We start from the raw sequence: 12,149 nt of genomic DNA on the forward strand, positions 1-12,149 counted from the left end.
TCTGCACGAATTCCCGCAAGAAGCACGAAATCAAATAACAATCAGCAAAACATTCGCATACATAAGAGACAAAAGACTTCATTCGCTGACTGTTGTTTCACCACCAACTGTCAAAAAGCAATACCATTCGATTAGATCCAGAGGCCTAAATTTACTAGGCAAAACCGTTTTTCCTATGGGCAAACATTTCCTCAACACAGAAAAATCATTCTATCCTAGAAGATACAATATCAAATTCAGTAATCTCCCTTATGTTTGCACAGACACTGAAGCCCTGAAACTAATAGATCTTCCAGAGGGAATAGAACATAGCCCCGCAATTATTCGAATGAAAAACAACATAGGAGGCGATCTCATCTTCAATGGTTATGCAACACTGAGTGTGACAGTGAAAAACGCAACTGAAGAGGAAAGATTAAAAACTTGGTCATATGAAAATCGGATCGCAGAATTCAAAGAATGGAACAGCTTAGAGATCAAGTTCCATGCTCCCTCATTACATAACTGCAGTTACTGTGAAGAAAGCAAACTATAGTATCGGGGACACCATAAAGATTGGTGCTACTTATGGCAAAACCAGCTACAAAGAATCAAAAATGTGCAAAACATAAACAAAGAAACAAAGAATAATCGTGCTGAAAAGCAGAAACCAACAAATTTTCATAAAGCTCCCGAAACTGAAACAATCAGTGACACCTCCTCTTGCAACTTGACCATAGATGAAGAGGAAGTGGAAGAAACTTATACAGAAGAAATTTGTAGTGGCACAACAGAAAATGCTACAGTCATAGAACAAGAAACAGAAAACGCTGACAAAACCTCAACCAACATACAAAACGCTGAATGTAATGATTCCGCCTATCTTAATACAGAGAAGTTTCAATCTTTAGAGCTTGATAATAGTGCTGTTCTCAAACAGTACAGACCAGGCGCCAAAAGGCCACTTAGTGAAACACAAAAACAACAAAACGCGCAAATCGCAAAACACTTCTTGAACGATCAGTGGATTAAGAAGAAAAATCAGTTCGAACAAAACAAAAATGATTGAGCACAAAGTTTTCTGTTTGAATTCATGTGGCCTTAAGAGCCCGAAAAAATTCTTCGCAATAATCGAAAAAAGCTACAAATTAGCTAGCGGAACTTTATTCATTTTGTGTATCCAAGAATCGAAAATTCCAGCTCTATCTCGTTCACACGAAACAGTTCTTGAGCAATACAAATTACGCTATCATCTAGTGCCTGCAATAAACTGCAGTGGAGGTTTAGTTACAGTTTGGAGTGAAGAACTAAAAACTGATAATCAAATACTGCAATCACGAGATCACTCTGGAATTAATTTTACGGAACTCAATCTAACTGTATTCAATGTATATCTGAATACAAGCTCCTATTGTGAAAAGTTGAAGCAATTAAGCTCAAATCTCTCGAAACTCAACACGGAACGATCTATTGTTTTAGCAGGGGATTTTAATGCTTTCAGTCATGATTCGCGAAACACATCAACTGCTCTTCGAAGCGTAGACGATAGAGTTAAGCGATTTGTAAAGCTCCAAACGGTTACAGAGCATGCTCTACTATTTGATGCAGCGGTAGAACTGGACGTACTTGATTTCACACACTATGACAAAAGAACATCGTCTTTTTCACGAATAGACTATTTTTTTACAAACCAAACCGAGTACAGCGAAATGAAAGTACATCGGAGCAATTTCTCAGATCACATGCTGTTAGAACTAAGCAACAAAAGCGAAGAAAAAGAACGAGGCCAAAGCTTTTGGAAAATGAACGATGCTATTTTATTTCCAAACAAAGAGTACATCAAAACAGAAATAGAAGCCTTTGGAATGAACTGTCTGACACATGAAAGTTATGAAGAGCTGAAGTGCCACATACGTGATGTCTGCCAAGCCTTAGCTATTAATAAATCAAAAATCTTAAGCTCGCAAATGAAAAACATCCTGGCCGAAGAGAAAAGGCTGAGAGAACAAATACAAAATCATGACTCCAATGAAAAAATTTTAAAACGATATAATGATACAGTCTCGAAAATAAATGCGTATGACAACAACAAACAAAAAGATCAGTTCATCCACTTCAAGAAACTGACCCAATCTTGCGAACTTGGAAACGCGAAAGACTTGAAAACTTGGGCAAACCAAAAAAAACAACACGAACAATATTACTTCACTTAGGGTTGGTGCAAGTGTTACAACAAATCAGGAAGAAATCATCAAAGTCTTTGAAAACCATTTTTCACAGCTTAACAAAAGCAAGAAAAAAGGCTCTTTTGAGATTTTTCTTGACCATTTGAACGAGCGCAAAAACGAAGCAACAAATGATGTAAATGAAATCACCATAGATGAAGTATTGAAAGCAATTAACAAACTCAATGCAAAGAGCTCACCGGGTTCGGATGGAATAACCTCAAACTTTTACAAGATTTTTAAGAGAGAAATGGCCCCATTGCTACAAAGCGTTTTCAACAATATTGTTCGAACTGAAAAAGTCCCTGAAAGCCAAAATATTGCAATCTTAAAACTTCTGCCTAAAACTGATAATCCGAGAACTGTTGATGAATTTAGACCTATAAGCTTGCTGAACACTGACCTCAAAATTCTATCACACATTCTATCTGCCAGAATCATAATAGATCTTGAAGACATAATAGGCCAACATCAGCATGCATACTTGAGCAAAAGACAAATCCATATAGCATTAAATAAAGTTCGAAAAGCCCATAAGCAACTAAATAACAGCAAATGCCTTGTGAATCTGGATTTTTCAAAAGCTTTTGACAAAGTAGACAGAGATTACATCTTCGCCCTTCTCGATAAAATTGGCATTGACCAATACACAAAATCTGCCATCAGAACAGTTTACAATGAAACGAAAGCAATTATTGAAATCAATGGCTACCTTTCCAAAACAATTGTACTACAACGCGGAGTTAGGCAAGGTTGTCCCCTTTCAGCTTTACTTTTCATACTTGCTGTTGAGCCCTTGCTTTGCTGTATAGACAACTCACCACATATTAAAGGATTCACCAGCTCAAAAACAGTGGCTTATGCAGACGACATTACTTGCTCAATACGCATATCATCGATTGAAGGACTATTTGACACTGTCAAAGATTTTTGCGATTGCACTCAAATAGAAATCAACGTCAAAAAGAGTGAGATCCTGTCAACGAGAGACATAGCTTTCTATAAAACTGTACATGTAACAAAAATCCTGGGCATTAAATTCTTTACTGATAAATCATCAACAAACTTACTTGATCTCATCAAAACACAACAAATTGCCATTTACATGCGCTTCATTTCTCGATCGAAAACTTTAAGAGCCAAGAGACAAATCATTGAAACTTTTATCCTTCCAAAGTTCCTGTATTATTCAAGACACACGGACACAACAGTAAATATTCTGACGAATGTTCAAAAACTCATCAACAATCTACTAAAAACTGGTGACAAAATGGAAATTAGAAGTGAAGTTCTTTACCAATCTGTTGCTGTGGGCGGTATCTCTCTTCCACATATTACATCAAAAATAATCTCAGCAAAACTGATAGACGAAATTAACTCATCAAACGAGAACGATGTTTCCTTTCCAAATGACTTAACAATTTTGTTAAAATCTTTAAAGCTCAAAGTCTCTCAAACTGACAACAGTATCCTTCTGTTTAAGAACAACATCGAAACTTCCCTGAGACTTAACAAAACCTTAAGAACAAGTGAGATTTAATGGTATATCATTGCTCAAGTTTTTCCAACAAGTTTTATCGAGGACCGCTTAAACAAATCCGTCATAAAGTACAATTGTTCAACGAAAGAATTAACTCTCTTTAGCAAAAATATCTGGAAATTTTACAAACTTTTGCCACAACAACAAAATCTTTTATATCGCCTTGCCTTCAATTGTCTTGTTGACAAACAGATTAGATGGATGAAAAATTTTTCAGAGTCACCAATTCGCAGCTATTGCGAAAAAGAGTTTGAAACATCGGAACATTTAATTCTCAAATGAGAACAATTATCTGGAGCGAGAAGTACCCTAAGGCTGAAGTGTTGGCGCGACGTCTTTGTAAATATGAAAGTTGAAACTCTTAGATTTACGGCAAGTGTCCTAAATGGATCCTGGCAAGAAACCCCTGAACAAACAAAAAACTATTTGAATTTTGTACTTAATTTGTAAAGCTTCAACAATGAAATCTGATAAATTTTCCTTGTAAATACCAACTGTTACGATTCATCAATGAAACCTGCTGAAGTATTTCAACATCATTGTAAATAACAACTGTAAATAATAGCATCTGAATTTATTATTTAAAAGCCTAATTGTTGTGATAAACTTATTAAATAGGTAAGTATTAACTCTATTTGATAAGTTTTATTTGAATGCACTCTGCGTTAGCGGAGTGCAGCCTAAAGAATGCAACTGAGCGATTTGCACTAACTTAAAAGTTAGTTTAATAAAGGGAAATTATACAATTAGTATTGATGTTTCCGAGACAGTTCCAAATATCAAATATACAAAATACGCAAGCAGGGGAACTATTATAATGGCCTTTACAAGTATATGGGGTGTGTTTGGAGCAATGGTTACTGCTGAAATTGTCATTTACAAAAAGTATCTGCGCTCGATGAGGCTTAACTTTTTCGATCACCGAACTTTGTATTGGTCACCAAATCGTCAATTTTAGTCCGATTTGGCTCATTTTTTATGGGCATGCTCCACTTGAGCCATAATTTGGGATAAAATAAAAAAATCTGGCACCGCGAACCATTTTGGACAAGTTTTTACCGATTTCCAAAAAAGTATCCGCGCTCGATGAGGCTTAACTTTTTCGATCACCGAACTTTGTTTTGGTCACCAAATCGTCAATTTTAGTCCGATTTGGCTCATTTTTTGTGGGCATGCTCCACTTGAGCCATAGTTTGGGATAAAATAAAAAAATCTGGCACCGCGAACCATTTTGGACAAGTTTTTACCGATTTCCAAAAAAGTATCCGCGCTCGATGAGGCTTAACTTTTTCGATCACCGAACTTTGTTTTGGTCACCAAATCGTCAATTTTAGTCCGATTTGGCTCATTTTTTGTGGGCATGCTCCACTTGAGCCATAGTTTGGGATAAAATAAAAAAATCTGGCACCGCGAACCATTTTGGACAAGTTTTTACCGATTTCCAAAAAAGTATCCGCGCTCGATGAGGCTTAACTTTTTCGATCACCGAACTTTGTTTTGGTCACCAAATCGTCAATTTTAGTCCGATTTGGCTCATTTTTTGTGGGCATGCTCCACTTGAGCCATAGTTTGGGATAAAATAAAAAAAATCTGGCACCGCGAACCATTTTGGACAAGTTTTTACCGATTTCCAAAAAAGTATCCGCGCTCGATGAGGCTTAACTTTTTCGATCACCGAACTTTGTTTTGGTCACCAAATCGTCAATTTTAGTCCGATTTGGCTCATTTTTTGTGGGCATGCTCCACTTGAGCCATAGTTTAGGATAAAATAAAAAAATCTGGCACCGCGAACCATTTTGGACAAGTTTTTACCGATTTCCAAAAAAGTATCCGCGCTCGATGAGGCTTAACTTTTTCGATCACCGAACTTTGTTTTGGTCACCAAATCGTCAATTTTAGTCCGATTTGGCTCATTTTTTGTGGGCATGCTCCACTTGAGCCATAGTTTGGGATAAAATAAAAAAATCTGGCACCGCGAACCATTTTGGACAAGTTTTTACCGATTTCCAAAAAAGTATCCGCGCTCGATGAGGCTTAACTTTTTCGATCACCGAACTTTGTTTTGGTCACCAAATCGTCAATTTTAGTCCGATTTGGCTCATTTTTTGTGGGCATGCTCCACTTGAGCCATAGTTTAGGATAAAATAAAAAAATCTGGCACCGCGAACCATTTTGGACAAGTTTTTACCGATTTCCAAAAAAGTATCCGCGCTCGATGAGGCTTAACTTTTTCGATCACCGAACTTTGTTTTGGTCACCAAATCGTCAATTTTAGTCCGATTTGGCTCATTTTTTGTGGGCATGCTCCACTTGAGCCATAGTTTGGGATAAAATAAAAAAATCTGGCACCGCGAACCATTTTGGACAAGTTTTTACCGATTTCCAAAAAAGTATCCGCGCTCGATGAGGCTTAACTTTTTCGATCACCGAACTTTGTTTTGGTCACCAAATCGTCAATTTTAGTCCGATTTGGCTCATTTTTTGTGGGCATGCTCCACTCGAGCCATAGTTTGGGATAAAATAAAAAAATCTGGCACCGCGAACCATTTTGGACAAGTTTTTACCGATTTCCAAAAAAGTATCCGCGCTCGATGAGGCTTAACTTTTTCGATCACCGAACTTTGTTTTGGTCACCAAATCGTCAATTTTAGTCCGATTTGGCTCATTTTTTGTGGGCATGCTCCACTTGAGCCATAATTTGGGATAAAATAAAAAAATTTGGCACCGCGAACCATTTTGGACAAGTTTTTACCGATTTCCAAAAAAGTATCCGCGCTCGATGAGGCTTAACTTTTTCGATCACCGAACTTTGTTTTGGTCACCAAATCGTCAATTTTAGTCCGATTTGGCTCATTTTTTGTGGGCATGCTCCACTTGAGCCATAGTTTGGGATAAAATAAAAAAATCTGGCACCGCGAACCATTTTGGACAAGTTTTTACCGATTTCCAAAAAAGTATCCGCGCTCGATGAGGCTTAACTTTTTCGATCACCGAACTTTGTTTTGGTCACCAAATCGTCAATTTTAGTCCGATTTGGCTCATTTTTTGTGGGCATGCTCCACTTGAGCCATAGTTTGGGATAAAATAAAAAAATCTGGCACCGCGAACCATTTTGGACAAGTTTTTACCGATTTCCAAAAAAGTATCCGTGCTCGATGAGGCCTAACTTTTTCGATCACCGAACTTTGTTTTGGTCACCAAATCGTCAATTTTAGTCCGATTTGGCTCATTTTTTGTGGGCATGCTCCACTTGAGCCATAATTTGGGATAAAATAAAAAAATCTGGCACCGCGAACCATTTTGGACAAGTTTTTACCGATTTCCAAAAAAGTATCCGCGCTCGATGAGGCTTAACTTTTTCGATCACCGAACTTTGTTTTGGTCACCAAATCGTCAATTTTAGTCCGATTTGGCTCATTTTTTGTGGGCATGCTCCACTTGAGCCATAGTTTGGGATAAAAGAAAAAAATCTGGCACCGCGAACCATTTTGGACAAGTTTTTACCGATTTCCAAAAAAGTATCCGCGCTCGATGAGGCTTAACTTTTTCGATCACCGAACTTTGTTTTGGTCACCAAATCGTCAATTTTAGTCCGATATGGCTCATTTTTTGTGGGCATGCACCACTTGAGCCATAGTTTGGGATAAAATAAAAAAATCTGGCACCGCGAACCATTTTGGACAAGTTTTTACCGATTTCCAAAAAATTATCCGCGCTCGATGAGGCTTAACTTTTTCGATCACCGAACTTTGTTTTGGTCACCAAATCGTCAATTTTAGTCCGATTTGGCTCATTTTTTGTGGGCATGCTCCACTTGAGCCATAGTTTGGGATAAAATAAAAAAATCTGGCACCGCGAACCATTTTGGACAAGTTTTTACCGATTTCCAAAAAAGTATCCGCGCTCGATGAGGCTTAACTTTTTCGATCACCGAACTTTGTTTTGGTCACCAAATCGTCAATTTTAGTCCGATTTGTCTCATTTTTTGTGGGCATGCTCCACTTGAGCCATAGTTTGGGATAAAATAAAAAAATCTGGCACCGCGAACCATTTTGGACAAGTTTTTACCGATTTCCAAAAAAGTATCCGCGCTCGATGAGGCTTAACTTTTTCGATCACCGAAATTTGTTTTGGTCACCAAATCGTCAATTTTAGTCCGATTTGGCTCATTTTTTGTGGGCATGCTCCACTTGAGCCATAGTCTGGGATAAAATAAAAAAAACTGGCACCGCGAACCATTTTGGACAAGTTTTTACCGATTTCCAAAAAAGTATCCGCGCTCGATGAGGCTTAACTTTTTCGATCACCGAACTTTGTTTTGGTCACCAAATCGTCAATTTTAGTCCGATTTGGCTCATTTTTTGTGGGCATGCTCCACTTGAGCCATAGTTTGGGATAAAATAAAAAAAACTGGCACAGCGAACCATTTTGGACAAGTTTTTACCGATTTCCAAAAAAGTATCCGCGCTCGATGAGGCTTAACTTTTTCGATCACCGAACTTTGTTTTGGTCACCAAATCGTCAATTTTAGTCCGATTTGGCTCATTTTTTGTGGGCATGCTCCACTTGAGCCATAGTTTGGGATAAAATAAAAAATCTGGCACCGCGAACCATTTTGGACAAGTTTTTACCGATTTCCAAAAAAGTATCCGCGCTCGATGAGGCTTAACTTTTTCGATCACCGAACTTTGTTTTGGTCACGAAATCGTCAATTTTAGTCCGATTTGGCTCATTTTTTGTGGGCATGCTCCACTTGAGCCATAGTCTGGGATAAAATAAAAAAAACTGGAACCGCGAACCATTTTGGACAAGTTTTTACCGATTTCCAAAAAAGCATCCGCGCTCGATGAGGCTTAACTTTTTCGATCACCGAACTTTGTTTTGGTCACCAAATCGTCAATTTTAGTCCGATTTGGCTCATTTTTTGTGGGCATGCTCCACTTGAGCCATAATTTGGGATAAAATAAAAAAATCTGGCACCGCGAACCATTTTGGACAAGTTTTTACCGATTTCCAAAAAAGTATCCGCGCTCGATGAGGCTTAACTTTTTCGATCACCGAACTTTGTTTTGGTCACCAAATCGTCAATTTTAGTCCGATTTGGCTCATTTTTTGTGGGCATGCTCCACTTGAGCCATAATTTGGGATAAAATAAAAAAATCTGGCACCGCGAACCATTTTGGACAAGTTTTTACCGATTTCCAAAAAAGTATCCGCGCTCGATGAGGCTTAACTTTTTCGATCACCGAACTTTGTTTTGGTCACCAAATCGTCAATTTTAGTCCGATTTGGCTCATTTTTTGTGGGCATGCTCCACTTGAGCCATAATTTGGGATAAAATAAAAAAATCTGGCACCGCGAACCATTTTGGACAAGTTTTTACCGATTTCCAAAAAAGTATCCGCGCTCGATGAGGCTTAACTTTTTCGATCACCGAACTTTGTTTTGGTCACCAAATCGTCAATTTTAGTCCGATTTGGCTCATTTTTTGTGGGCATGCTCCACTTGAGCCATAATTTGGGATAAAATAAAAAAATCTGGCACCGCGAACCATTTTGGACAAGTTTTTACCGATTTCCAAAAAAGTATCCGCGCTCGATGAGGCTTAACTTTTTCGATCACCGAACTTTGTTTTGGTCACCAAATCGTCAATTTTAGTCCGATTTGGCTCATTTTTTGTGGGCATGCTCCACTTGAGCCATAGTTTGGGATAAAATAAAAAAATCTGGCACCGCGAACCATTTTGGACAAATTTTTACCGATTTCCAAAAAAGTATCCGCGCTCGATGAGGCTTAACTTTTTCGATCACCGAACTTTGTTTTGGTCACCAAATCGTCAATTTTAGTCCGATTTGGCTCATTTTTTGTGGGCATGCTCCACTTGAGCCATAGTTTGGGATAAAATAAAAAAATCAGGCACCGCGAACCATTTTGGACAAGTTTTTACCGATTTCCAAAAAAGTATCCGCGCTCGATGAGGCTTAACTTTTTCGATCAACGAACTTTGTTTTGGTCACCAAATCGTCAATTTTAGTCCGATTTGGCTCATTTTTTGTGGGCATGCTCCACTTGAGCCATAGTTTGGGATAAAATAAAAAAAACTGGCACCGCGAACCATTTTGGACAAGTTTTTACCGATTTCCAAAAAAGTAACCGCGCTCGATGAGGCTTAACTTTTTCGATCACCGAGGCTTTTTGAGGCTCTAAAATGTGTAAATATCGAATAAAAGTATTCTATGAGGTTTGAATACTCAAAAGAAAAAGCCTACAACACCTGGTGTTCCCAAGCGGTCACCCATCCAAGTACTAACCAGGCCCAATGTTGCTTAACTTCGGTGATCGGACGAGAACCGGTGCATTCAACATGGTATGGTCGTAGGCATTTGCGTAAGCGGGAGCGAATTTATATACAACAGTATTGTATTGTAGTCTCATATTCATATACAGGATCACTTTAACTCGCCGCCTTGCGGTTTGCAAAATAGTCACTTAATACATGCAATTTTAGCCACGGTTGTGTTATAATTTATGCAATTCGTAGCCATACAGTGTATTATGACAAACGCGCAAACTTTTTGCTTCCAACCATCCACAATACAGTGGAACGGCCGCAAAACAAAGCACAGATGAATTGGGTACGAGGAACCTGTATAACCGGACATTGAACCGGAAGTATGACTTCAGTGGGTTTAGGCCGGTAATTGGGAAAACCAGTATTAACTCTATTTGATAAGTTTTATTTGAATGCAATCTGCGTTAGCGGAGTGCAGCCTAAAGAATGGAACTGAGCGATTTGCACTAACTTAAACGTTAGTTTAATAAAGGGAAATTATACAATTAGTATTGATGTTTCCGAGACTGTTCCAAATATCAAATATACATAATACGCAAGCAGGGGAACTATTATAATGGCCTTTACAAGTATATGGGGTGTGTTTGGAGCAATGGTTACTGCTGAAATTGTCATTTACAAAAAGTATCCGCGCTCGATGAGGCTTAACTTTTTCGATCACCGAACTTTGTATTGGTCACCAAATCGTCAATTTTAGTCCGATTTGGCTCATTTTTTGTGGGCATGCTCCACTTGAGCCATAATTTGGGATAAAATAAAAAAATCTGGCACCGCAAACCATTTTGGACAAGTTTTTACCGATTTCCAAAAAAGTATCCGCGCTCGATGAGGCTTAACTTTTTCGATCACCGAACTTTGTATTGGTCACCAAATCGTCAATTTTAGTCCGATTTGGCTCATTTTTTGTGGGCATGCTCCACTTGAGCCATAATTTGGGATAAAATAAAAAAATCTGGCACCGCGAACCATTTTGGACAAGTTTTTACCGATTTCCAAAAAAGTAACCGCGCTCGATGAGGCTTAACTTTTTCGATCACCGAGGCTTTTTGAGGCTCTAAAATGTGTAAATATCGAATAAAAGTATTCTATGAGGTTTGAATACTCAAAAGAAAAAGCCTACAACACCTGGTGTTCCCAAGCGGTCACCCATCCAAGTACTAACCAGGCCCAATGTTGCTTAACTTCGGTGATCGGACGAGAACCGGTGCATTCAACATGGTATGGTCGTAGGCATTTGCGTAAGCGGGAGCGAATTTATATACAACAGTATTGTATTGTAGTCTCATATTCATATACAGGATCACTTTAACTCGCCGCCTTGCGGTTTGCAAAATAGTCACTTAATACATGCAATTTTAGCCACGGTTGTGTTATAATTTATGCAATTCGTAGCCATACAGTGTATTATGACAAACGCGCAAACTTTTTGCTTCCAACCATCCACAATACAGTGGAACGGCCGCAAAACAAAGCACAGATGAATTGGGTACGAGGAACCTGTATAACCGGACATTGAACCGGAAGTATGACTTCAGTGGGTTTAGGCCGGTAATTGGGAAAATCAGTAGCGAGTTGCTTTTAGCCTAATTGTTGTGATAAACTTATTAAATAGGTAAGTATTAACTCTATTTGATAAGTTTTATTTGAATGCAATCTGCGTTAGCGGAGTGCAGCCTAAAGAATGGAACTGAGCGATTTGCACTAACTTAAAAGTTAGTTTAATAAAGGGAAATTATACAATTAGTATTGATGTTTCCGAGACTGTTCCAAATATCAAATATACATAATACGCAAGCAGGGGAACTATTATAATGGCCTTTACAAGTATATGGGGTGTGTTTGGAGCAATGGTTACTGCTGAAATTGTCATTTACAAAAAGTATCCGCGCTCGATGAGGCTTAACTTTTTCGATCACCGAACTTTGTATTGGTCACCAAATCGTCAATTTTAGTCCGATTTGGCTCATTTCTTGTGGGCATTCTCCACTTGAGCCATAGTTTGGGATAAAATAAAAAAATCTGGCACAGCGAACCATTTTGGACAAGTTTTTAC

The 12,149-nt window shown here is 38.3% G+C and overlaps 1 protein-coding gene and 2 non-coding genes across 4 annotated transcripts in view; all 3 read right to left on the reverse strand.

Moving 5' to 3' along the window:
- The window catches only part of LOC142345669 (uncharacterized), a 710,383-nt gene that overhangs the window by 687,775 nt on the left and 10,459 nt on the right, over positions 1-12,149 (reverse strand). The window lies entirely within an intron of this gene.
- Positions 10,007-10,125, reverse strand: LOC142347416 (5S ribosomal RNA). Its single transcript, XR_012760410.1, has one exon. It is a non-coding gene; the product is annotated as a 5S ribosomal RNA (ribosomal RNA).
- Positions 11,210-11,328, reverse strand: LOC142347428 (5S ribosomal RNA). Its single transcript, XR_012760421.1, has one exon. It is a non-coding gene; the product is annotated as a 5S ribosomal RNA (ribosomal RNA).

The sequence above is a fragment of the Convolutriloba macropyga genome, chromosome 9 (assembly GCF_964194025.1).
Source record: "Convolutriloba macropyga chromosome 9, txConMacr16.3, whole genome shotgun sequence".
In the NCBI taxonomy this organism is placed as follows: Eukaryota; Metazoa; Xenacoelomorpha; order Acoela; family Convolutidae; genus Convolutriloba; species Convolutriloba macropyga.